At 34.0% G+C, this 24,772-nt stretch overlaps 10 non-coding genes across 10 annotated transcripts; 3 read left to right on the top strand and 7 right to left on the bottom strand.

The window, feature by feature from the left end:
* The first annotated feature begins 1,833 nt into the window (after nucleotides 1-1,833).
* On the top strand, nucleotides 1,834-1,905 carry TRNAG-UCC (transfer RNA glycine (anticodon UCC)). Its single transcript has one exon. It is a non-coding gene; the product is annotated as a tRNA-Gly (tRNA).
* A 1,783-nt stretch (nucleotides 1,906-3,688) lies between these two features.
* Nucleotides 3,689-3,760, bottom strand: TRNAP-AGG (transfer RNA proline (anticodon AGG)). The gene has a single exon. It is a non-coding gene; the product is annotated as a tRNA-Pro (tRNA).
* A 955-nt stretch (nucleotides 3,761-4,715) lies between these two features.
* TRNAP-UGG (transfer RNA proline (anticodon UGG)) lies at nucleotides 4,716-4,787 on the bottom strand. The gene has a single exon. It is a non-coding gene; the product is annotated as a tRNA-Pro (tRNA).
* A 615-nt stretch (nucleotides 4,788-5,402) lies between these two features.
* TRNAP-UGG (transfer RNA proline (anticodon UGG)) lies at nucleotides 5,403-5,474 on the bottom strand. The gene has a single exon. It is a non-coding gene; the product is annotated as a tRNA-Pro (tRNA).
* A 916-nt stretch (nucleotides 5,475-6,390) lies between these two features.
* TRNAP-AGG (transfer RNA proline (anticodon AGG)) lies at nucleotides 6,391-6,462 on the bottom strand. The gene has a single exon. It is a non-coding gene; the product is annotated as a tRNA-Pro (tRNA).
* Nucleotides 6,463-7,297: 835 nt separating this feature from the next.
* On the bottom strand, nucleotides 7,298-7,369 carry TRNAP-UGG (transfer RNA proline (anticodon UGG)). The gene has a single exon. It is a non-coding gene; the product is annotated as a tRNA-Pro (tRNA).
* Nucleotides 7,370-9,146: 1,777 nt separating this feature from the next.
* Nucleotides 9,147-9,218, bottom strand: TRNAP-CGG (transfer RNA proline (anticodon CGG)). The gene has a single exon. It is a non-coding gene; the product is annotated as a tRNA-Pro (tRNA).
* An 89-nt stretch (nucleotides 9,219-9,307) lies between these two features.
* On the bottom strand, nucleotides 9,308-9,379 carry TRNAP-AGG (transfer RNA proline (anticodon AGG)). Its single transcript has one exon. It is a non-coding gene; the product is annotated as a tRNA-Pro (tRNA).
* Nucleotides 9,380-15,076: 5,697 nt separating this feature from the next.
* Nucleotides 15,077-15,148, top strand: TRNAP-UGG (transfer RNA proline (anticodon UGG)). Its single transcript has one exon. It is a non-coding gene; the product is annotated as a tRNA-Pro (tRNA).
* Nucleotides 15,149-16,409: 1,261 nt separating this feature from the next.
* TRNAP-CGG (transfer RNA proline (anticodon CGG)) lies at nucleotides 16,410-16,481 on the top strand. Its single transcript has one exon. It is a non-coding gene; the product is annotated as a tRNA-Pro (tRNA).
* Nucleotides 16,482-24,772: the final 8,291 nt, after the last annotated feature.

Genomic DNA, 24,772 nt, shown 5'->3' with positions numbered 1-24,772 from the left:
CAGGCTCCGCCATGGGATGATTTAAGATAAATCACTCGCCAAAATAGGCTGCGCCATGGGATGATTTAAGATAAATCACCCGCCAAAATAGGCTACGCCATGGGATGATCTAAGATAAATCACCCACCAAAACAGGCTCCGCCATGGGATGATTTAAGATAAATCACCCGCCAAAAGAGGCTACGCCATGGGATAATTTAATATAAAACACCCGCTAAAACAGGCTACGCCGTGGAATGATTTAACATAAATCACCAGCCAAAGCTAGCTCAGACGGGATGATTTAACATAAATCACTCGCCAAAGTGCGGCTATACAAGAGACAGTTAATGAGATCACCCGTCAAATACGCGGAATTGTCCACCAAAATAAACCAAACCAACGGGGAAAATCAGTGAAAAGCATATAACGTGCATAACCAAAAGCCCATGATAAGTCCACAGCCCCCGCTTCTTGAAAGAAGGGCGACTATGGACTAGGGGGACTTGTAGAGGTAGGGTAGGAAACCCACCATTTGATAAAGTATAACACTAACTGCACACGATGGGCGGAACATTAGGCGCCAGGAAGTTACTAACGCCGGGCGTAGTGCATGGCGCGAAGAGTGTAGCCCAATATAACTTTTCACCTCGGGAATGGTAATACAAAGGTCCCACCAATATGGGACAAAAAGATGGTAACCCACATAGGGATAAACACCAAACCAATGGGGATTGGACAACACATAAAGGATTGTACAAACAGTACAACCACGTCCTTGTCAAAAGGCCATGATGCCCACCAACTTCCACCAACTACCACGACCGCACGAGTGGAGAATATTATTGGTGGAAAACCTGACAAGGTGGTTGGTTACACTCTCTCTCCTCCGGCTATAAATACCAGTAAACCTCCAAACGGTAAAGCATATACTTTCTCCTACTATTACTATCAAATTATACTACCTCGTACTATCAAGTACTGATTCTCACGCCGGAGGGTGGTTACGAGAGAATCCCCCCATTCCTCGTAACGAGCTTACGGTGTTCTATTTTGCAGGTTACACTTGTTTGCGCCAAGAAGGTTTTATAACCCATCGTGTAGAATACTTAACCATTACCCTCGGACTAACGTGTTAGACCTGGATTCGTGTTTCTTCCTACATGTATATATAGACATATAGTAGCTCAAATGATAGTTTATGGTGATAAAGAGGTTACATAGGTATTTGGAAACCCTTGCCATTTCACTAGGTTATTGCCACCAAAGTTCAAGGGCGTTCTTCTAACTCCAAACTGACACATTACGATATTTGTGGCATGGAGGCCAGGAGCTAGACGTGGTTCATAAGGATCGCTCTCATAACTTATATATCAAGAGAATCTTTTCAATTCCAGAAGCACATGTTTGTATAACATAACGAAAATCACATAAACTATTATGTATTATTGTTAAGTTATATATAGAGATACAATGAGGATGATTACAAACGAAACATAATTAAATAATACGCCCTAAACATGTAAATAACTTATTTAAAAAACGATTATAATATATTATCCCTAATCATTTGTACTTTAATTGATATTTTTGTTTCCATAAGTCATGGTTCAAATTGTTGGAAATAAGGCCCAACAACACGAACCAAATTTGTTCTCAACAAAGATCAACTCTTTATGTTTATTATTATTCTTAACACTTTTATAGTGACCCTAACCCATATATTTACATTGATTAACTTCCTAAACATACTATGAATCCAACTCCTACTTTGTAGAATTAATTTATGATAAAACTAAACAAACTATGCTCTGTGTATTTAATAGATATCTCTGTGTAATAATATGTATGTCAGCGTTTGTAGTCCAACGGTTAGGATAATTGCCTTCCAAGCAATAGACCCGGGTTCGACTCCCGGCAAACGCATCTTTTTTTTATATATATTATTTTTGCCTTAATTTTATTTCAAAATTAACCGCTAAAAATTCAACTTGATCTTTTCGTTTGGCGCGACCGAAAACGATTCCTATTTAGTTTTTTCATTCATCTTCTTCTCTAAAATAATATAAAAATAAAATAAAATAAAATCTATGTTTTGGTTGCTGCTGCTGCATTACGATTGAGCTTCCATGTATTCTGGCCTCAACAAAAGAAAAGAAAAGAAAACGAAGTAACTATATTATAATATGCAGAAGCAGCAGCAGAATCGACGCCGGACGCCTTTTAGCTCTCCGGATACAAATCCAATCGGACGGACGGCTATCGATTAAGAGTAAGAGGTTACAATCACTTCTTCTTCTTCTTCAGATGCTTATTCATGTTTTATGTTTCACTTTTCCGCTAACTTTCTTTTTAATGCTTCACTTTAATTATCTTATCTTTCTCATTGGCCTAAAAGTTCATTTCATCGCGGCATTACTTTAGTAGCAAAATTAGGTATCTAATTTGTTACCAAGCACAACCTCAGTTAGCTAGGGTTCTTCTATGTGACTTTTGGTATATGTATAATAATATTATGTATTATTATTAGCATCTGTGTGTGTTTCTATAATTTGATATCTATACGACTACTCTATATACGTGTTTCTATAATTTCTACTCTTATCCATTCCTAAATATATATACCTGCAATTCCTTTTATTTATTATTTATTTTGATGTCAGTTAGTTACAATCTGATAGAAATTTTGTTTTAACTATCAAAACACAAATGCATATATGATATACCTACCTACCTACCTACCTACCTACCTGTGGTTCTAGAAATATTCACAAATATTAATTTCTTGCCTCCTACATCCAACTTAGGGGTGTAAACGAGCCGAGAGCTCGAGTTTGGCTTCTGACTCATTTTTTCAAGCTCCGGCTCTGCTCGTTTTTTTATGTATTAACATATGTTTTTTTTGTGAAGAATCTAAGCTTAATCTGTGCAGTATGAAATTAATACATATAAGTCTAAAATAGGTTAAACTTAACGATACACAAGGCTCCACGAGCTTCCCGTACAAGGATCAAGCCTTGGCCCGATAATTAAACGAGCTTTCTTTGAAATTTGGGCTCGGCTCGGGCTCGAAAAAGCTTGGCTCGTTTCGGCATTGTTATCGATATGCTCTTGAGTAGCTCACGAGCTGGCTTGTTTGCACCTCTAAATTTGAACTGCGTGCTTGGTTATAATAGTAATGCGACAGTTCTATTAGGTTTGTTTGCATAATTTAAGATGATAAATTGATAATGCTGCAATATTGTAAGATTTAGGGACGGAAGTGTCAGAGTTAATAATAAATTATTGTAGTTAAAACTATTTACACAATTTCAAGTGATCATATGACATTCTGCTTTCTTATAATCATTAGTTTTGCTGTTTTAGGCATAATGTTGTGGTTGACTACTGCAGGCAACAAAACAGTCACTCTTTGAAAACAGTTTATTGTAGTTTTTGCATTTCCATAAATGTTTTCATGAGAATGATGTATTCAGTTTTTTTAATGTATGCAATATTCAGATCATAGCTTGCCTGATTTAGGTTGATAACTTCTAAATAATGTAGGAACACCTGACAACATTGTCAGATCTAGAAAATAGAAACATATGATTACCAAGATGATTAAAAAGAACATGATCGACTCGACTCAAGAGTAAGTAAAAATTTAGAATATCTTCTTAGTATGGGCAAAAAAGTCAAAATAAGTTGCGACAATATCTAAAAAAATGGGGCATTCCGAGAATTGAACTCGGGACCTCTCGCACCCTAAGCGAGAATCATACCACTAGACCAAATGCCCATTTGCTTTATACCATCTTTCTTTATTGTGTTTATGGTCACTTAGTTGGTGCAGTTGTTTGAAAGCTTAAAGGTCCCATCAATGCACTCGGTAAAAATAACTGCTACCATCAAATGCTCATTTATTGCAGCTCACAAGTTAACTTTGTTTATTGTTACAAATTATAAGTGTAGTCACTTTCTTTTTAAATGACTAGGAGTCTCTTCAGTCTCATGCACACACATACATATACATGTTCTTGGTCGATTACGCAGGCTTGATTTATGATTGTGTATTTTGGTAAATAAATAGTGTTTTTCACCGACTTGAATTGGTGCCTAAACAAAAGCTTTCATAACCATGAGTTGTATTTCATGTCAGATTATTTGGTAGAATATGAAAGTACATGAAAAAATATCATTGAAAAAATACAGAAAAATGAGTTGATTTTATTGAATTAGGTCATTCTGAGAATCGTGTTGAGGACCTCTCGCATCCAAAGCGAGAATCATAACACTAGATTGAATGCCCATGTTAGAACCTGGAATCGAATTGATGAAATATAAGACAAGTGGCCTAATTCGAGATAGGTTAGATCTCCAAAACAAAATACGATTTTAATTGATAATACTTGAACAAGAATTACAAAGAAAAACAAAGCAATTATTACCAATGCTACTAGCTAGAAATTGATAAAAACTGCCCCTACTTTCCCCCCTACAAATTAATTTCAGTCAAAGGGTGTTGCATGTGCCACATTTTCTGCATATAGGCAAAGTTATCTGCTCCTGAGTTGAATTTGCTGATAGAATCTTTTTCTGATGCACAAGCACATGTTTGTGGGGCATATTATATCAGTTTATGTGTTTTATTGTTTTCAAGAGTCATGAATTAATTTAATTGATACAAGTAGTAAATATAAAATTCCAAATACAGAATAAGTTTATAAAAATGAATAGTTATTAAGAAAAAGAAAGGGGCATTCCGAGAATCGAACTCGGGACCTCTCGCACCCAAAGCGAGAATCATACCACTAGACCAAATGCCCTGTTGTTATATACCCTCATATTTATATTTTATTGTGCTTTTAGACATGAACATTTGCTGGCTGTTTACATTGTTGGGTTCATAATATTTTGGCACTGTGATAATTGTGATACTGATACACGGGTAGCTCATACTATGTATTTATATATAAATGCATCTGCACATACTGCATACATGTATACTAGTTTAATATGTCAGCAAGAATCATTTACTATCCTTCACGTTTAATTTTTTCGCAGGTTAGAAGCACCATGACATGCCATTTTATGATTGCTTAGTCTTGTAATTCGGTTGCATCTTCTCACAAACTTGGTGTCTAAGAATCATGGATAAAAGGAATGAAGTTACATTTGGTTATTCAGCCATTCAAGGTAAAAGTAGCAATATATATATGCCATGGAGTTGCATCTTCTCATGATTTATGCATATTAGTAAATGCACACAGTAAAGCGGCGGTAGAAGCACATGCTAGCTAGATGCATTTATAAAATATCATTTTAGTAGGTAGAATTATTTCAAATGTCTTGAGTTGACTTCAGATTATTTAATATAAAATTAAACATAACACAGACACTTAAAAAAATAATTAAAATGAGTAAAATTTACAGAAAAAAAAGGGGCATTCCGAGAATCGAACTCGGGACCTCTTGCACCCAAAGCGAGAATCATACCACTAGACCAAATGCCCACTTACTTTATGTGCCTGTTTTCTTATTTATAATCACCATGTGTGAAATTAGAGCCTAATGACATTACATTCTTAAATTTGAGATCATTCTGGCAGCATAGTTTGATTACTTGAAGAGTAGGAACTAGGAATACCTTGACAAACTTCATTGGTCATTACAAGCCTTGGTACAATCAATGGGAAGATTCTTAATATACCAAATTTCTTATCTGATTAAGGTGATTATGCTCAAGCACTATTCATGATTGAATGTGAGAAACTGTTAAAGCCATGATAGGAGGTTAACTTGAATTTAATGTTTTTGACTCTGCCTTCTATAAGTTATTCAGGTTTTTATATGTTCTGCACTTTGGTAACTGGTTTAGCTTGACATAATAAGTGTCTTGGCAAAAAGCAATGAAGTTACATTTCCTAATAAGGTAGTGAAGCTACACATGATTTTCATGAACTGAGTTTACTGAGAATCTTTTTAGATCCAGAACCACATACTTGTGCCATATGGAATCTCTTTATTTGGTAGTTTTGTTTCCAAAAATCATGATCTGACTTTACTCTTTGATCTCAGTACTAGAATATCAATGCACAAGAAAGTTGAGGTCCTTTAAGAGTACATATATAAACCTAGAATATATATATATATTTAAAAAAAAGGGTCATTTCGAGAATCTAACTCGGGGACCTCTAGCGTCCGAAGGAGAATCATACCACTAAACAGATGCCCATGTCAGTCTATTACATTTTTCTAGGGTCTCATATGGTGAATTGAAAGTAATAAAATGGATATAAATGATATACAGTATGTTAGACTTACACATATATGATTATTAAGTTGGTTAAAAGAAAATGATATTTACAGAATGTTTAAAATACTTTTTTAGTGTGGACAAAAAAGTTGTAACAGTTTCTCAACATAAAAGGGGCATTCCGAGAATTGAACTCGGGACCTCTCGCACCCTAAGCGAGAATCATACCACTAGACCAAATGCCCATTTGATTGTAACATCGTTTTTTATTGTATTTATAATCATTACTGCCGTTAGGTGAATACTTAAAATGACTCCATCAATGCACACAATAAAAATAACTGCTACCACAAAGATTTTAATCTGAATGGCAGATAATCTTTAATGCCCTGTTAAATGTTTCAAGTATAACTACTTTCATAAAATGTGTTGACTGTGGATCAGTTGATGCTGTTTAGGAAATTTTAGCCATGATTAAATAGTTTTTAAACTAGGCTTGTTGAAAGGATACAATCATATTCAGTTATGATTTAATCATCTTTTTATTTGATTTATTTTTCTATATCAGGGTTTTAATTTAGGTAATCTTATATAGTTTGCTGGCTTATTTTCACACGTCTGCTTTTAATCTTTTATTTCTTATCAGTGTTATTTTTCACACATCGCTTGAACTTTACTGTATGTGACTGTATAAGTTTCCATTTAGTGTTTTATATTCTGGGTTAGAATGACTGCATATGCATTCATCTGTCACTAGCTTGAGGCTATAATCTCTGAAGCAATAAATTCTTGGTGCCTTTTATATTTAATTTGCTCTTGTGGCATTTGCTTAGTGAAACACTGCATATTGTATTTCTTACAGCATTAAGTGCATTGTATTAGTTGTTGCAAACTAACATATAATCCTGGTGAAATAAAAAATAAAATATAATAAGATGTTTTGCTTTTTACTAAGACATCTAGAGCCTTGGTGAAAACGGAAAACCCTTATATTGTTAAAATAACTTCAGTTCATTTTGTAGAATATAAAATAAATTACTAACACAAAACTCTAAAAAAAATGAGTTGACATATTAAAAAGGGGCATTCCGAGAATCGAACTCGGGAACTCTCGCACCCAAAGCGAGAATCATACCACTAGACCAAATGCCCATTTGCTTTCTTTATGTGCCTCTCCTTATATTTGTTATCACCATGTGAAGAAACACTAATCGACCCCGGGCAGATTACGGATAATCTGGGGGTTAAATAGATGTTTCCCACGAGGGGTTAGACCCGGCAAAGATGGTTCTTCTGATAACCTGCAAAACAGACACCGTGAGCTCGTCACTGAGAAGGGGGGGGGGGTCCCTCCTTGTGACCACCCTCCGGCGTGAGAATCAGACTAGATTGCTCTTGAATATAAGTGTATATTAAGAGATTGCTAGAGCAGATATCAGGTATAAGATGTAAGATACAAGATGAGATGATCATACCATTTGGGGTATTTATAGCCGAAGGTAGGTTTCCAAGAGGGTATAGCCGGTTGAATAGTATTCCTGTTCTACCAACTGTGGCCTACGCACATGCCATGCTGGTAGTTGGGTGGGTAGGCAGCGGCTGACAGTGACCAGGCCTGCTGTGTACTATTCCTTTTCCACCAACTGCAGGCTATGCACGTGGTATGACAGGAGTTGGTGAGTAGGTAGCGGCTAATAGTGACATACAGTACAAGAGCATGCTGCTCGCCATACTGTTGTCAATGGGCTGTCGTATCTCTGGTCAGATCTTTTGCCCATACCTCGTCAGGTACAGTACAAAAGATCTTCCAGTATCGTACGGACTGGCTCATTTGGGCGGGAGTATTCCCCCTCCCGCCTTTGTGCGGGATTGTTCCCGGCTTTGCTCATTCCTTCAGGTGACTACTGAATTATTGAGAGCTAAGTGCCTTGTGCGTGTAGCCTTGCTGCGCGGGTGGCCTTCCCTGATGGCTTGTATCCGCAGCTGCGGGAACAGGCGGAGTACTTCACAATTGGGAGGCATTTCCTGCGGGAACAGCTTGCGTACTGCGCGTAAGGACGTCACGTCTCTGAGCATGGTGGGTCCTGCGGATCCAGTTGGTTTCTGCGCAAACGTCTCTCTTCAAGGTGAGTCCTGTGGGTCCAACTGGGCTCTGCTGGGACCTACCTCTTCACCATGATTGATATATATATATATTTTTTGGCATTACAGTCTCCGAAGTATGTAAGATGAGTAAATTTGAGGTGCTGCAGGTTTTAGACTCTTATGTTGCTTACTCGCGTGTAGGAATTAGGATCTCTGCAAGTGTTTATTTATGAAATTTTCAAAGCTCATGCAGAGGCACATCAATTTCTGATATTGAAATTTGTAATATTCCGTGCAGTTGCTCAACAAACCTGCAAATTATCCGGTGGGACATCTAATGTGAGAAACTGTTAAAGCCATAACGGGAGGATAACTGGAATTTAATGTTTTCTCTACCTTCACTAAATTAATAACCAGAAAAGTTTATTATTAGTTTATTACAAAAACAACAGTAAATTTTTTTTTTTTTGGTTGAAAATTTTTATTAATAACAGTAAATTAAACTTTGAATTGAGATGCTTAGATCTTAACAGTAACTGGGGAATGTTGTTTGTGTTTGTAACTTATAATCCAGAATTCATGCACTCCTGTCTCCACAACTATCTTACTGTCTTCAGGTTTTAATATGCTCTTCAAATGTTATAAATGAAAATCAGATGTTACATGGTGGTTCGGTCATATTGCAGGCGTTGCATGTATCAGGTTTGTGTGTGAACCAGGCAATTTGTCTCGTTTAGCCTTACAAACATCATCATTTTGAATAACCTGAGCAGATTAAACCGAAATCAGTCAATACGTTTTTCTAATGAAAAAAATTATTTGATATAAAAAACTTTTTTAGAAAGGGGCATTCCGAGAATCGAACTCGAGACCTCTCGCACCCGAAGCGAGAATCATACCACTAGACCAAATGCCCACTTTGCTTCATTGTAAAGTTATTTTACAAAACTACACCTCAAGAAAATTTTCAAATAAAAACACCATATAGTTTCATAAAAGGTAAATGGGGCATTCCGAGAATTGAACTCGGGACCTCTCGCACCCTAAGCGAGAATCATACCACTAGACCAAATGCCCACTTGTGTTTCACTTAGATTATTTATTGTATTTATTTGATTTAGTTGGTTAACAACATAAAGATTGCACCTATGAACACAATAACTGCTACCACATAGATGAAAATCTGAAAGTCAATGAATATTTTAATGTCTTATCAGATGTTAACTATTACTCGAAAATGAGTTGAGTGTGGTTCACTTGATGCTGTATCGAAATTAATAACAATAATTAACTAATTTTTTTCTAAAAAAAAGACTAACTAATTTTGAACTAGGCTTGTTGAGAAGATGCAATCATACTCATGGACCAAGATGTTCACTTATGATTTAATCATGTCTCTATTTAAATCAATTTTCTATGCAATTGGTCAACTATTTTAGTGTTGCAATTCAACAAATCTTTTGGAGTTTGTAGGCTTTTAGTTTTTTGTTTATAGTGTGTATAATCATCACTTACATCAGTTTGAGGCTACTATGTGTGAAGTAGTGGTGTTCTTCTGCATATGTGTGTTGATATTAGGAGGTTGAGTAGGTTAACGCTATTAGCGATTTAGAATGAAATATGGATTAAAAGTCTCTAAAGAGGCTTTGGGTCATAAAGTTTTATGTGACTCGTGATTACAACATGAATTATAAGATGGTAGTTGCGATAATGCATTCATGTGGATTAACTGACATTCACCAGTGAATGATTTTTAAGTCACAAGGTTCATAGTTACAAAAGGATTTAATGGGAATCACAACGATTTAATATTGATTCTCAGAAGATTTTTTATCACTAGTGGAATGGATGGATTGAAGGTCACAAAGTTGTTAAAGAGATCCATTAAGTTGGAAATCGTGTCAAGGATTTAATTGTGGTCCATTGGGATTTGATAATAGGATTATGTGATTTGAAAAAGTTGGACTATGACTAAGTATCATTGATATATTGAAATGATGATTAAAAGAGTTAACAAGTTGTACGGAATCGGATTGATTCGTTAACAGTCAAAAAGACCAATTTGGAGCTGAGGGGGGCATATAATGCGCCCAGTGTAAATCTTACAGAATACATCAACAATAAAAGACTCGCATATGATACACCGAGTGATGTTATTTTTCATTGGTTTGATTTGGTACGTGTAATCTTGTTACAAGTTTTTACAATTTGTACCAACTATTAATGTTTTAAATGGCTTAGGTAAAAGTCATGGTGAAATGATGGATGAAGAATTGAAGTTCAAGTGCTCAGGAAATTTGGTTTATGTTTTTGTTAAATGTCAATGGTAGTTAAGTAATGGTTTGTGAAACTAAATTTACAAGTTCAAAAATGTTTGTAGATAATGATGATGATACTTATATGGAGAAAACAAGTTTCATGATGTTTATATAAAAAGAAAAAAGCATTGGGACCTAACTTTCACATTCGAAAATGAAGTGAAAGACAAATGACAGTGGCATACAAATACAAGATTTGATGATATATGAAGGAATCCATAAAAATCTAGTAATGTTCTGAAGTGGTTGTAAAAGGCATTAAAAGTATTCTAATGTCTTAACATGAATTAAGTCAATACTAGATTGGTTAAGAAGCTTATTCATAAAGGTTGAAAACATTCACTCTATCTGATAAGAAAATATGGTGTGTTAAGGACTTAATCATGGCCTTCCTCCTCTTCAAGTAATTTGTAGATTTGTTAAACATCTGCACAGAATCTAACTATACTATTAAAGCAATAAGCTTTAAGTCCATATACCCCCTTCTTATTGGTTGATTCTCATAGTTTCCATTATATCAATGTCTTCTCTAATTTTCAAGTTAATAAAATAAATCAATAATATATTAAATTAAGATTCATCAATGCTATTAAATTATTATCTTTCTTCTTTCCTTTAATTTTTAATTTTTCATTTTGAATACTTAAATAATAATGTAATAATGTAATTTTTTTAATATTACATTTAGCTAAAAGTGTAAATTTAGATTAATTAAATAACAAGACAAAATATTCTAATTTATGTAATATTTTAAAATCGTAGCTATAGTTTGAATACGAAATACTCAAAATTTCTTTTTGAAAATTTAATTATTTTTGGTTGTTTCATTCACCACATTTGTTATTTTTTGGTTGATTTCGTTCACCGCCTGTGTTAATTTTATAGATAATATATAACAAATAATTTAATTAATTATTTGTTATTTCATCAATAGAAGAAATTACGGATTTAATATAGAGATTACGGATAATATATATATATATATATATATATATATATATATATAATAGAGATTGAGATACCGATATAAAATATTATAATTGTGTTAAAATATTATATTATTTAAATTAAATTTGTCAAATTCGTAAGGAAATTAGGAAAGGATGACCCATTTTATTAAGGAAAAGTTTAATTACGGATTTGTAAATTTTTAAATTTGATATTCCCTCCTTCCTATTTGAATTAAGTTTTACTATAATATATAATAAATAATTTAATTAATTATTTGTTATTTCATCAATAGAAGAGATTACAGATTTAATATAGAGATTACTGATAATATATATATATATATATATAATATATAGAGATAATATCCAAAATTGATAAATAGTTTATAATCTCCAAAATTGTATGTATTTACTCAAAATAATAACATATAATATAAAATATTATATACATAGAGATACCGATATAAAATATTATAATTCTGTTAAAATATTATATTATTTAAATTAAATTTGTCAAATACGTAAGGAAATTAAGGAAATTAGGAAAGTATGACCCATTTTATTAAGGAAAGGTATAAATACGGATTTCTAAATTTTTAAATTTGATATTCCTTTCTTCTTATTTGAATTAATTATTGTCTAAATTATGGTCTAAATGAATGTAAATTTTATTTAATTAACAATCATTAAGATATACGGTAATTATTTAATTGTTTGAATTGATGATTAGTTATATTCATGTAAATAAATATATTAGTTACCTATTTTCCACATTAATTAGTTAATTCTGTATGTTTAAATATAGTATATATTTAAAGATTAAAGATGTTAATTGAATTATTTTGTATTTATAATATACTTTAACAACATTAAATTCTAGTAATTCAAATTTTGAAAATCCCGCAATCATCATTCCATATTTTTCGTCCATGATTCAAGGTAATTGAATTTCCCTAATTTTATATTTTTCATTCATTCCCTATATACATTCCTTTTTTATTCAAATCTCTCAAATTCAATCTTTTACTATGAACTATATATAAATACTTCTCTTTCACACAACAATTCTTACACCATCACACCAAATATAGCTTAAACGAATTTTTTTTTTGTTTCTAAGGTTTATATTTGTTGTTGTTTATATCATTCGTTTTTTTTAGTTTTTTGGTTAAAAGTGTTATTGTACCAATTAATGTTTTGTTTATTTTTAAATTTTCACCACCAGAAAGATGGAGCCAACAAACATCACAGTGTTGAATCAATTGGATGTTCTTAACAGTGACCTATCCTGAAGGTGCGTATTCTGAAACTTTGGCGTCTCAAGGATCAAAGCCCGAAGAAGATTGGTCCATCGATATATATGTAAATTCCTAAATTAAGCTTATTCCTTCACCGTCTCTTATATTCCGGTAATGGCAGATTTTGTTATATGTTTTTCCGGTAAGGTTCTATTGTTTTCCGATTTTGTTATTTGATTTTCCGGTAAGGTTCTATTGTTTTGTTATATGTTATTCTAGTAATTATATTTCATACTCCTTTTGATACTCTTATCATATATTTCGGTAAGGTTTTATATCAATTACAATTAATTTTGTTTTTCGTTTTTGTTTGTATTTATATTAATAATTATATGATTTTTTTTCTTATAATCTCTTTAGGTTATATAACAAAATCGAAGATTCAATGGAGATCTTCACTATTTCGTTTTTACGGTAACGCGATTCAAATTTTCCGGTTGTAAATTATAACATCAATTTTACATTTTTTCACATGATTCAAATTTCCAATAATTTGTAATTTATTTATTATGTGATATTAATATTAATATTTAACTTTATCATTTCAGGTTATTGTCCCAAACTTGATATAGCTAATTTCATGGATTGAAGATTGTTTGATAAGATGCCTTTTTATTTTTGTTTAATATTGATGTATATTTTTGTTAGTATTCATGTATTTATTTATTTTTCACAATTTATGTAATTCAATTGATTATTATATAATCCGGAAATGAAATTTGCTATAAGTCAAGTTATTGAATTAAATGATTATAAAATAGAATTAATGAAGAATTTTATATAGAATTGTAAAAGATCAAAGATTAGTCTTCTAAATTTATATGAATAAGTTAATATAATTTTAGAATGGTAATTAAATGAAAAGCAATGGATAAAAGATTTTATGCATTTAATGAATTGTTATACATTTTAATAAATGTTAATTAGGTGGAAAATGTATTTAAGGGAATTGCGTATGTGGATCCCAGTGTGAACACTCTATAATGATGCTATGTGGAAAAATCATTTTGTTTTAATAGTATACTTAGATTATGCATAAATTAAGGATCAGTTAAAAATATTTGTGTATATTTTAAACATTTATTTTGACATAATTAAAATATTTTAATCTTCTTACCACTATTATATGAACACATTAAGGACTAAATGGTTTTATTTTAAGCCATAATTTTGACATAATTAAAAGACTTTATTATAATCTTGCATTAAAATTCTAACAATATTATATAACGATTAATTGGTATTTAAATAAAATTTTAATAAAAATATGGAAACTATTTTGAGGATGGAAAAGTTTTAATACGGGTTTTATTTTTACAATTAATTTTTCCATATTTAAAAGATTCAAATTTTCATTTTACAACTATTATATGCATAATTATGTATAAAGGATTATGTAGTTTTATTTTAAGCAACATTTTTGAAATAATTAAAATATTTTAATACTATCTTAAATTATTCAAATAACATTAACCTGGAAAGTATTTTAAGATTTAAAAACTTGTAATGGAAGTTTTATTTTAAGCATTCAATTTAACATAATTAAAAGGTTTTAACCTTCAAACATTATATTCATAATTATGCATAAATTAAGGAACATGGAGTTTTATTTTAAGCAATAATTTTGACATAATTGACATATTATTATAGTATAATATTGAATTCAAATTCAATTAGAATCATGTAATCATTAATTGGTATTTTAATGGAATTCTAAAAAAGTCTTGATAATATTTTGATATTGAAAAATATTTAATGGCTGATTTTTAACTTCAAATAACATTATGTAATCATTAATCTGTTATTTAAAATTTCAAACAGTTTTGTGATTCCAATTTTTATGAATAGTTCAAGATTCTAATTTGTTTATGGGATTCACCAAAAGTTTATTAATATTCCAAACGTTTATTAATTTTATCTTTGGCCCAATCTAAATTTATTTTTATGTTAATTAACATGTAGAAATTTATTTAATTATATAGAAAAAAATATATCTTATATGAAGCTATAAAAAAACATTTTATAATGGTTAAAAAAATAAATAATATAATATTCAAATATATAATCAAATTTCTTTACGTTACAAATTTTCTAATTTCCACCCGTGTACTACACGGGTTGGTAACCTAGTATTAAATATTTCACTACTATATATAGATTTGTTTCCATATGATTTATGAAGAAAACAAGCACATAAAAAAAGCAAGTGGGCATTTGGTCTAGTGGTATGATTCTCGCTTTGGGTGCGAGAGGGCCCGAGTTTGATTCTCGGAATGCCCCTGAAATCTTTTTTAAAAGCTATTCAACTTATATAAAGTTTCTTAACTGCTATTATTTTTGGAATTCTATATTCTACTACTGAAAATCAAGTAAAGTTAATTCAAGTCTCTTGAAAACTAGCAAACACATACTAAACATATTATATGCCACACACATGTGCTTGTATATCAGAAAAGATTCTATCAATAAATTCAAGTCATGGGCACATGCAACTTCATTACCAGATTAGGCAACTATAACCTTTGTTAGGCTCTAAGTTGTAACAACATTACCAGATTCAACAATCATAAGCCAGCATGTCAAGGTAATTCTGTTACGATACTTGCAGAAAAGATGAAACGAAAAAGACATTATTTTTCTCTATAAAAATGCACAAGTTAAAAAACTATCATTTAAGCTACTTTATATGAACATATATTTTCATAAATCAATGTATGGTTGATATGTTTGATCCTCTATCAGCGCTGCCTCTTCGCTATCTTCTCTTTAGTGTGTTAAAAATTTGATCATATGCAACATCAATTTGAAAAAAAAGAAGATGATGACATATGGTTAACAAGCGTCTTGTTTTTATTAGTAAGTTAAAGTTTTCATATAACTATATAAGCATAGAATGCAGATCCGAATGATCAATCAATCCCCCATCACAAAGATATGAGCTTTTGTTCAGGACTAGACATTACATATAACAACAAGCTAGCTCCATATTATTAGGTAAATGCATTTAATGTCAAGTAGCAACAAAATGAACATAGAGATAAGGAAACGACTTTCGAGCCCTTGTGTTCTTCGTATTAGCAGATAATACTAACAAACTGATCTCATAGACCACGAACACGTGCTTCTGGATCTGAAAAGATTCTCTAATAATATGCTTGTTGAGTGCATGATTTCTGGATTATGAGTTACACACACAAACATCCCCTAGTAAGGTCTGAGTATATAATTCAAGCATGAGTTACACACACAAACAGTGTCTTTTGACTGTTACTATGCTAAACATGCATGTCCTGATAGTCACAAGGCTTCACGCATTTAAAGCGTTATAGTTGAGGTTAGAAGAGATAACCTAAACACAGTTATAAATATTGTAATGATCGATGAAATAGTTATTGCAAGAAAAAGAGACCATAGTTATTATTAATACAATAAAAGTTAACAGTTGACATTTATCACTCATGACTTCACATGCTCACCTGCATATCATTTAAACTCCATTTTATTACCTTTTAGTTGACCATACGAGACATTCGACCAACATGGGCATTTGGTCTAGTGGTATGATTCTCGCTTCGGGTGCGAGAGGTCCTGAGTTCGATTCTCGGAATTTCCCTTATTGATAATATTTTTACTCTTTCTATATGTACTCTTAAATTAAAAGTGGCACTACTTTTTTAGAAAAAATCTTTAGGCCATTTTATAAATCTTCTTTTCAAAATACATTTTTTCTCTCCGTACATCTAACCGTTCCACCCTTCCGTACATACGACCGTTCAACCCTCTACTCCGGCCATCTTCTCCGGTAGAAGGTTTATTCTACGGCTAGAGCTTGCGTCGGATAGAGCTTGCTAAGACTCTCTACTACGGCTAGAGCTTGTTACTGTCATCTTCTCCGGCTGGACCTTGCGTCGGCCAGAAGCTTCACAGGGCAAAAGGTAGGTGGGTCTTGTTTGTGCAGGTCTCTAAGCTCAGGTGATCTTTGGACCATCTCCAGACCAGAAAGATAGTTACGGCGAAGCATCGAGGTCGTACGAACAAGCTAGATCCAGACGACCAAGTTTTCAGACGACTTTTCAACCGGCAGGAAGCATCTGTCGCTCTAAAAGGAGAACCTTGCGGTTGTTTTTTGTCACCGTTCGAGGGATTTTTTTTGGTGATCCGGCCTTTTCCTCCACCGGCTCTCTTTTTCCGGCAAACGAAACCCAACAGATCTGCCGTTCCATCAACTTTTCTTCACTGTGCTCATTATTATTATTATTACCCATCATTATTATTATTATTTATAATTACTACCCATTATTATTATTATTAATATTATTATTATTATTACTATTATCAGTTTGATCGGGTGTTCTATAGCTTGCGTTTGTGCGAGTAGATGCAATCATAGAGCGTAGGAACCATGACTATTATTTGAGACCATGTCCTGAAACGAGGGGTGTAAGAAAGGGTAAAGATAGGGAGTATATTTTGCGTTTGGCTTCTTGGAATGTAGGAACTCTAAATAGTAAGTTGCTAGAATTGGTAGATGTGCTCAAAAAATGCAGGGTTCAGATAGCATGCCTCCAGGAGACTAAGTGGAAAGGGCATAGGGGGCTGAGTGTAATGGGTATAAGTTGTGGTACTCAGGGTCTGATGGAGCTAGGAATGGAGTGGGGTTTCTAGTGGCTAAGGAACTACACACTAGTGTGGTGGAGGTGATTAGGCATAATGACAGGATTATGGTGTTGAGATTAGTACTAGGAGAGGAAGTAATGGCAGTAGTCTGCGCCTACGCGCCTCATGTAGGCTTAGGGGATCAGGAAAAGAGAGAATTTTGGGATTGCCTAGACGCGATGGTGGGGGGCATACCTAGGGGGTGAAAGGATTTGTATAGGAGGTGATTTTAATGGACACATTGGTAAGACTAATGATGGTTTTCAAGCCGTACATGGGGGTTTCGGTTTTGGTGATAGGAACGAGACCGGCACAGATCTCCTAGAGTTTGCGGTGGCCCTTGACCTAGGTATTATAAATTCTTATTTTAGAAAAATAGATTCTCATTTGATCACTTTTAGCAGTGGCGGACGCGACACGCAAATTGACTACCTTTTGATGAGGCAAGAAGACCGACGTTGGTGGAATGACTGCAAAGTCATACCTAGGGAGACAGTTGTGGCTCAACATCAACTGCTGGTGACAGATATAGGCTTCAGAAATAAGCTGACTGTTCGACAGAAGAAAGGTACACCAAGAATTCGATGGGGAAATTTGAATGACGAAAATCTCTTACTGTTTAAGGATAAATTAATACCGCAGACGCGGGCTAGACTAAATGGGGACTCAACTCATATATGGGAAGATATGGCGACAAAGATCATTCAAATAGCAAAGGAGACTCTCGGGGTCACAACAGAAAAGACAGGTGGGCATAAGGAGTCTTGGTGGTGGAATGAGGCCGTACAAGACAAGATAAGGACAAACAAGGATGCTTTAGGGAGCTTATGAGGTGCACGGATGAGGAGGAGCGAGTGGAATTGAGGGAGATCTACAAAACGGCCAAGAGAGAGGCAAAGAAGGCAGTGGCGGAAGCAAAGAACGCAGCTTATAAACGGATGTATGAACGTTTAGAAACAAAAGAGGGGGAACATGCTATGTTTAGGATTGCCAAAGCCAGGGAGCGTAGAAGGCAAGATCTAGGGCCCGTGAAGTTCATAAAGGACACAGATGGGCATGTATTGGTCAAGGAGCAGGACATCAAGCTAATATGGAAAAGCTACTTCCACAATCTTTTTATCAATGGGAAAGCTTACCAAGAAGAACATGACAACACAACCGTCCAACGACAACAACCGAATAACTGCTACTGCCGACGGATCACACGAGAAGAGGTGCAGACAGCACTTAGGAGGATGGAAAGGGCTAAGACGGTTGGCCCAGACAACATACCCATCGAGGTGTGGAAGTGTCTGGGGGAGGAAGGAGTCATATGGTTAACTACTTTATTCAACATTATCCTCAAATCTGGTAAGATGCCAGACCAGTGGAGGAGCAGCATCGTAGTTCCTATTTATAAGAACAAAGGAGACGCCCAATGCTGTGGTAACTACCGAGGAATCAAACTTCTAAGCCATACTATGAAGCTATGGGAAAGAGTGATTGAGGTTAGACTTAGACGGGAAACTCAGGTTACGGTGAACCAATTTGGCTTTATGCCGGGGCGTTCCACCACAGAGGCAATACACCTTTTAAGAAGATTGATGGAAAAGTATAGGGAGAAGAAGCGTGACCTGCATATGGTGTTTATTGACCTAGAAAATGCCTATGACAGTGTGCCACGACAGGTGCTTTGGGAGTGCTTGGATGGTAGAGGTGTACCAAGGAAATACATAGAGATAATTATGGATATGTATACCAGGAGCGCAACAAGTGTCCGTGCGCCAGTGGGGGATACTGATTTATTCCCAGTAGAGGTAGGTCTTCACCAGGGGTCAGCGCTGAGCCCGTTTCTTTTTGCAGTAGTCTTGGATGAGTTGTCAAAGTCGATCCAGGGGACGCTTCCGTGGTGCATGATGTTCGCAGACGATATTGTGTTACTTGCTGAGAGAAAACAAGATCTAAACATGAGGCTTGAGGAGTGGCGAACAACCTTAGAGACAAAAGGTTTAAGGATTAGTCGCTCTAAGACGGAGTACCTCCACTGTGATTTTGGTGGGGGAAATGAAAACGAGGATGTACAGATCTCCATTGAAGGGCAAGCGGTTCCGCAGGTAACGAAGTTCAAGTACCTAGGATCATTTGTTCAGAGTGATGGGGAATTAGACAGTGATGTGACCCATCGAGTTCAGGTAGGATGGTGTAGATGGAAAGCAGCCACATGTATTTTGTGCGACAAGAGTTTCCCAACTAAACTAAAGGGAAAATTTTATAGGGTTGCGATTAGACCTGCAATGCTATATGGAATGGATTGCTGGGCTATCAAGAAGGCACAAGTGCAGAAGATGGAGGTAGCAGAAATGAGAATGCTACGTTGGATGTGTGGGCACACAAGGTTAGACCGAATAAGAAACGTTGTGTTTCGGGAGAGATTAGAGGTGGCGAACATAGCAGACAAGATAAGAGAGTGGAGATTAAGATGGTTTGGACATGTGAAGAGAAGACAAACGACGAATCATGTTAGATCCGTAGAAAACATTACTATAGAAGGGAGGAGGGGTAGAGGACGACCTAAATTGATGTGGGATGAGAGGATTAAACATGATTTGATAGAATTATACCTTTCCAAGGACATGGTTGAAGATAGGAACTCTTGGAGAAGTAGAATTAAGGTTAAGGATTTTTAGGAAGAAAGAAATTCCTTAAGACTTCTATTTACCTTATTTTGGCCACATGTATAGTATTAGTATTAGTATTATTATTAGTATCATTCTTCCCATATATATAATATTAGTATATTCTTTCCATATATATATATATATATATATATATATATATATATTATTACTGTTGAACTTGGATTTCCTCTGTATTGTTTTATATATATATGTACTTTAGAGCTGATGGTCTCTCTAGAAGCCACCTCTTTATCCCTTTGGATAGAGGTACAGTGTGCCTACATCCCACCCTCCCCAAACCCTACCTATAGCTTTGCTGTTGGTGGGACTTTACTGTGTATGATTGATTGATTGATTGATTGATATTCTAGTACTTCTAAAAACAATACTACCTAATTAGGGGATCTCATATGCCACAAACATGTGCTTCTGGATCTGAAAAGATCCTCAATAAACTCAACTTCCTTATCAGGAAATGTAACTGCATTGCTTTTTGCCAAGATTCTTATGCACCAAGTTGGTGAAAAGTTGGCAACCAGCTGAATAAGCAACACATAACCCAACATCTCAAGCTAAAAACCAGACACAAAACAACAGATTCCAGAAGACAGTAGTAAGATGCTTGTTGAATGCATGATTTGTGGATTATAAGTTATACACAAATCCTCCCCTTGTTAGTGTTAAAGAGAGATTTAAGTTCATTTAGCTCCAAGTATCTTGATTCTACATGTCTATGACCGTTATTATTGTTATATGCTTATACTACACATGTCTTGAATCCTGATGGTCCCAAGGCTGTTCACTAAAGCATCTAAAGAGTAATTCTTTTGCGAGATAAGCTGACATTTGCACACTAAAATAAAGTATTTGGTTCTTAAAACTGACTCAAGCAGTTAATTACTTTTTCAAGACAATTATTAAGGGTGATGGTGATTGGTGAGAACAGGCTATTTTTGTTATTTTAGTAAAGGTGGCAAAAAAACATAATACTCGATCCAGTTTCCGTCCCAAGATTCTGAGGTGGTTGTAGAAGGCATTAAAAAGTAGTTGTAACGCCCCGCTGGAAATGAAATTGAAACTGAGATCTGTCAAGAAGCTTATCTATAAAGAGTGTCACCTTAATCATGAGTAGTAAAGTCTGATAGGTGATAAGAAAAATTGGTATATCAAGGATCTTCCCGTTGAGGTTTGTCCTATTCATCAAATAACTATGTTTGAGAATGTAATGTCAGTAAACTCATATTTGAAGTATTGTAAAATTATATTATATGGCCAGAGAAGAGTGAAAATAACTCTCGGCCCTAGATTACCCTGAAATCAAATCTTAGCCCTAGTCCCTAGAAAATAATAAATGGCAGTTACCATGGCAGTTCCACATCCCCTGCAGTTACTTACGGTTTTGTTTTCTTCCAATATACATACAGTAGTATTTCACCCATATCCATCACAACAAAAAACCATAATCGATGACCAAGCTCTCGAATTCTACCGGTGACTTACTCGATTCACTTCTTTGAATCTATAATCGACGTGTATAGGTATCATACGCCATATATCGTGTGTTCGTACATCAATTTCTCTAAATATTTCATAGTTTTCATCTAATAGTTCATGTTTTTAATCCATAAAATAAAAAGGTTCTTGTGTAATAATCTTGGTTTTAAAAAGCGAGAGGCGAACAAAAGCGTTGAGGTTTAAAACTGAAGCGCAAAAAGCGAAAGCTTTTCGTATATGAGGCGTAAGGTTTTTATATAATTTTTTTAAATATATATTTTATGTTTTTAGCATCCCAACTCTAAATGTAGCAATAAATAGATGTTATTTATGATTCAATATATAAATTATCTGCATGTACAACCTAAAAAACATGTTTTACAACATTTTGATGCATAAAAACGACATCTATACGAAAGGCGCTCGCTTCGGGTTCGCCTCGGCTTCGCCTCAGACCGCTTTTTGCCTAAAAATAGCGCCTCACTCTCGCCTTTTGAACATTGCTCGCCTTGAGTAGGCAAAAGCGATGAAGCTCTCACCTTAGGTCGCCTCTCGCCTCGGCTCGCCTCAGGCGCGCTTTTTTAAACCAAGGTAATAATCTGATAACATTTAGACGCCTGACTTTTATAGGGTGTTCATATAACAATTCATATTTTGGTTTAGGTGTTATAGGTTTAGTTTGTGTTTGTTAGTTTTTTTTCTTAATTGTTGGTCCAATAAAAGCTTGATAGACGAACATGAACGGGATGTTGTCCGGTTTGGTTTAATTATAGCCCTACGTATGATTGTTTTAATATCTAACTCGTGTTGCAGGTTTTAAAGGTTCTCCCAGCTTCTCCATCAGCATCTTCTGCTACCTTAAAGTCCAAGCTGTCATCTCCATCATCGTTTTCTAGATCTTCCATTTCATTAGTTTCAGTTCAGGTACTCACTCATATATGATTGAACCCAATATTGCTTATCTCTTATTATTCTTTGCTTTTTATATTCTAGGCTAGAAGTAGTGCAAGAGCTGTGTTTTCTGGCTCTTTAGATCTCTTAAGCAACAAGTATGCATTTGTATGTAGAAACACTTTTGCTGACAAAACGTTTCTGCTGGCAATAGCAGTTTGTTACTGAGCGTCGTTTAAAGGTATTGTAATCTAGTAATGTATAAGTTACATTTTATGTATCCCACTTCATTGAAAACTTACTAGATTTTTATCTTGAATGTCAATAGCTTGTGAATGTTAGACACCACAGAGTTGGCGAGATTGATGAACCTGTTATTTACAGAATCAACAATGACTTGGGAATTCTTTTTAACAGTCAAAGTCATCAAATGATTCAAATTGATATGGATTTTAACAGTCAAAAGCATCAAATGATTCAAACTGTCATCACCAACTTATTGAGCAATTTGGTCATTAGAAATGATAAGCAGAAATCCAGAAATTAAACACTTTTGGTCACAACTCACCCAAAAGTCAAATTATGATGGACCAATTGTTGGGTCACTTCTGCTATGAATTATGTTGTTGCGTATTTGAGCGGTTTGATCATCAAAGATATGAAAAGGGAGGTTTGGATTGCTAAATAATGGGGGGGCTTAGATGATCAAAGAATTTCATTTATTGGCTATAGATGTGTTTTGCATCTAGGGATATTTAGGGGTTAAAATAAAGTTTAATTACAAATTAAAAACTGGCAAGTCAAGAGCTTTCTTTTTTCACCATAATTGATTTGTGTCTGTTTATTTTGATGATTCTTTTGTGTTTTATTATCAGTCATTTTACCTATGATACAATTTTTTTTTTCTAATTCAGGAATTTACCTTTGAACTTAATGTTATGTGTAAACATGTTGACAGAATGTGGTTAAGCCATTAGTTATGAACACTTGAAATTGCTATAGTGATATTATATTTGAAGTTACCATTTTCATTAAGACAATATTAGTAGGTATGCAGTGAGCATGATGTAAAAAACTGAATTTTTTCTAGCATAACGATGTTAGTGGTACGCTTAAGACACCATTAAGGCACCAGTGATTCATCTGAACGGCTATTGAGTAAGTAACCTTTGAGTAATTCTTCATTGGTAAATTGTTAATTTGAATTGTTTTGATTTCAGGTTAAAAAGGGGGCTGCTGATTTAAACTTCTTTTAGTTGGGGGTTCTATATTTGTAAATAGAATTATAACTGTTAAAAGTTCTTGAAATGATCTTGAAGAGACTTGCAGACATGTCTCAATTTGAATCTTCATATTTGACATGTAATGAACATTGGTTGATGCAATACCAACAAAACTGCAGAAGGGCATGTTGGGTATGAGTGTATGACACATCTAGCTTAAACTTTTTTAGAAATTTTAATATGAAAAGATAACAAATTTTGTTGGAAAATTGTGTTATTTTAGATACTGCTAACTAATGAATTTTTGTTAATGATTGTGTAAATATTATTTGACTAATCGCTAGCCTATATGGCCCGTTGTTGCAACACACAACTATATAAATATGATAAGTAATACAGTTTTATTTGCTATTTCCGTGAACCCGTACCTCCCAGAGAATGTATTAGAAGGTAACCAAAGTGTCACATTTGTTACTAAATTAATGTGGGAATCCCATTCCTAAGTTGATATTCCCGTCCATCGGACGGGTCAACTACTAGTTACAAATATATGCAAACTTAGCAGAGATTCTACAACTGAGTTTACAGGAAAAGAAAAGTCTAATACCAAGGTAAAACCACCTCACAGCCTCACAGGTCATCATTCTACATTCTTTGAAAAATTAAATTTAGTAAAAACTCATAATTCACAAATGAGTGTGCGTATGAGATTGCAAAAGATTCCTAGTCATTAGAAAAAGTGACTGCACTTACAATTTAAAAGTTACAAACAAAGTTAAATTGTTAACTGCAATAAAGAGATGATTAAATCGTAATTGAACGTCTTTGTTCATGAGTATGATGGTATCTTTTCAACTAGCCTACTTCAAAACGAGTTAATAATAGCTAATAATTTCTACAAAATATGAAGTGAACAGCGTTTTCTGACACTAGTTATATTTCAAACTTTTGATAAGGCATTAAAGGATTCATGGACGTTCAGA

The sequence above is a fragment of the Bidens hawaiensis genome, unplaced genomic scaffold (assembly GCF_021521415.1).
Source record: "Bidens hawaiensis isolate Kalapana, Puna unplaced genomic scaffold, B.hawaiensis_p1.1 tig00005195_1, whole genome shotgun sequence".
Taxonomy (NCBI): domain Eukaryota; kingdom Viridiplantae; phylum Streptophyta; class Magnoliopsida; order Asterales; family Asteraceae; genus Bidens; species Bidens hawaiensis.
The sequence above is the reverse complement of the archived record's forward strand: the minus strand, read 5'-3'. Positions and strand labels throughout refer to the sequence as shown.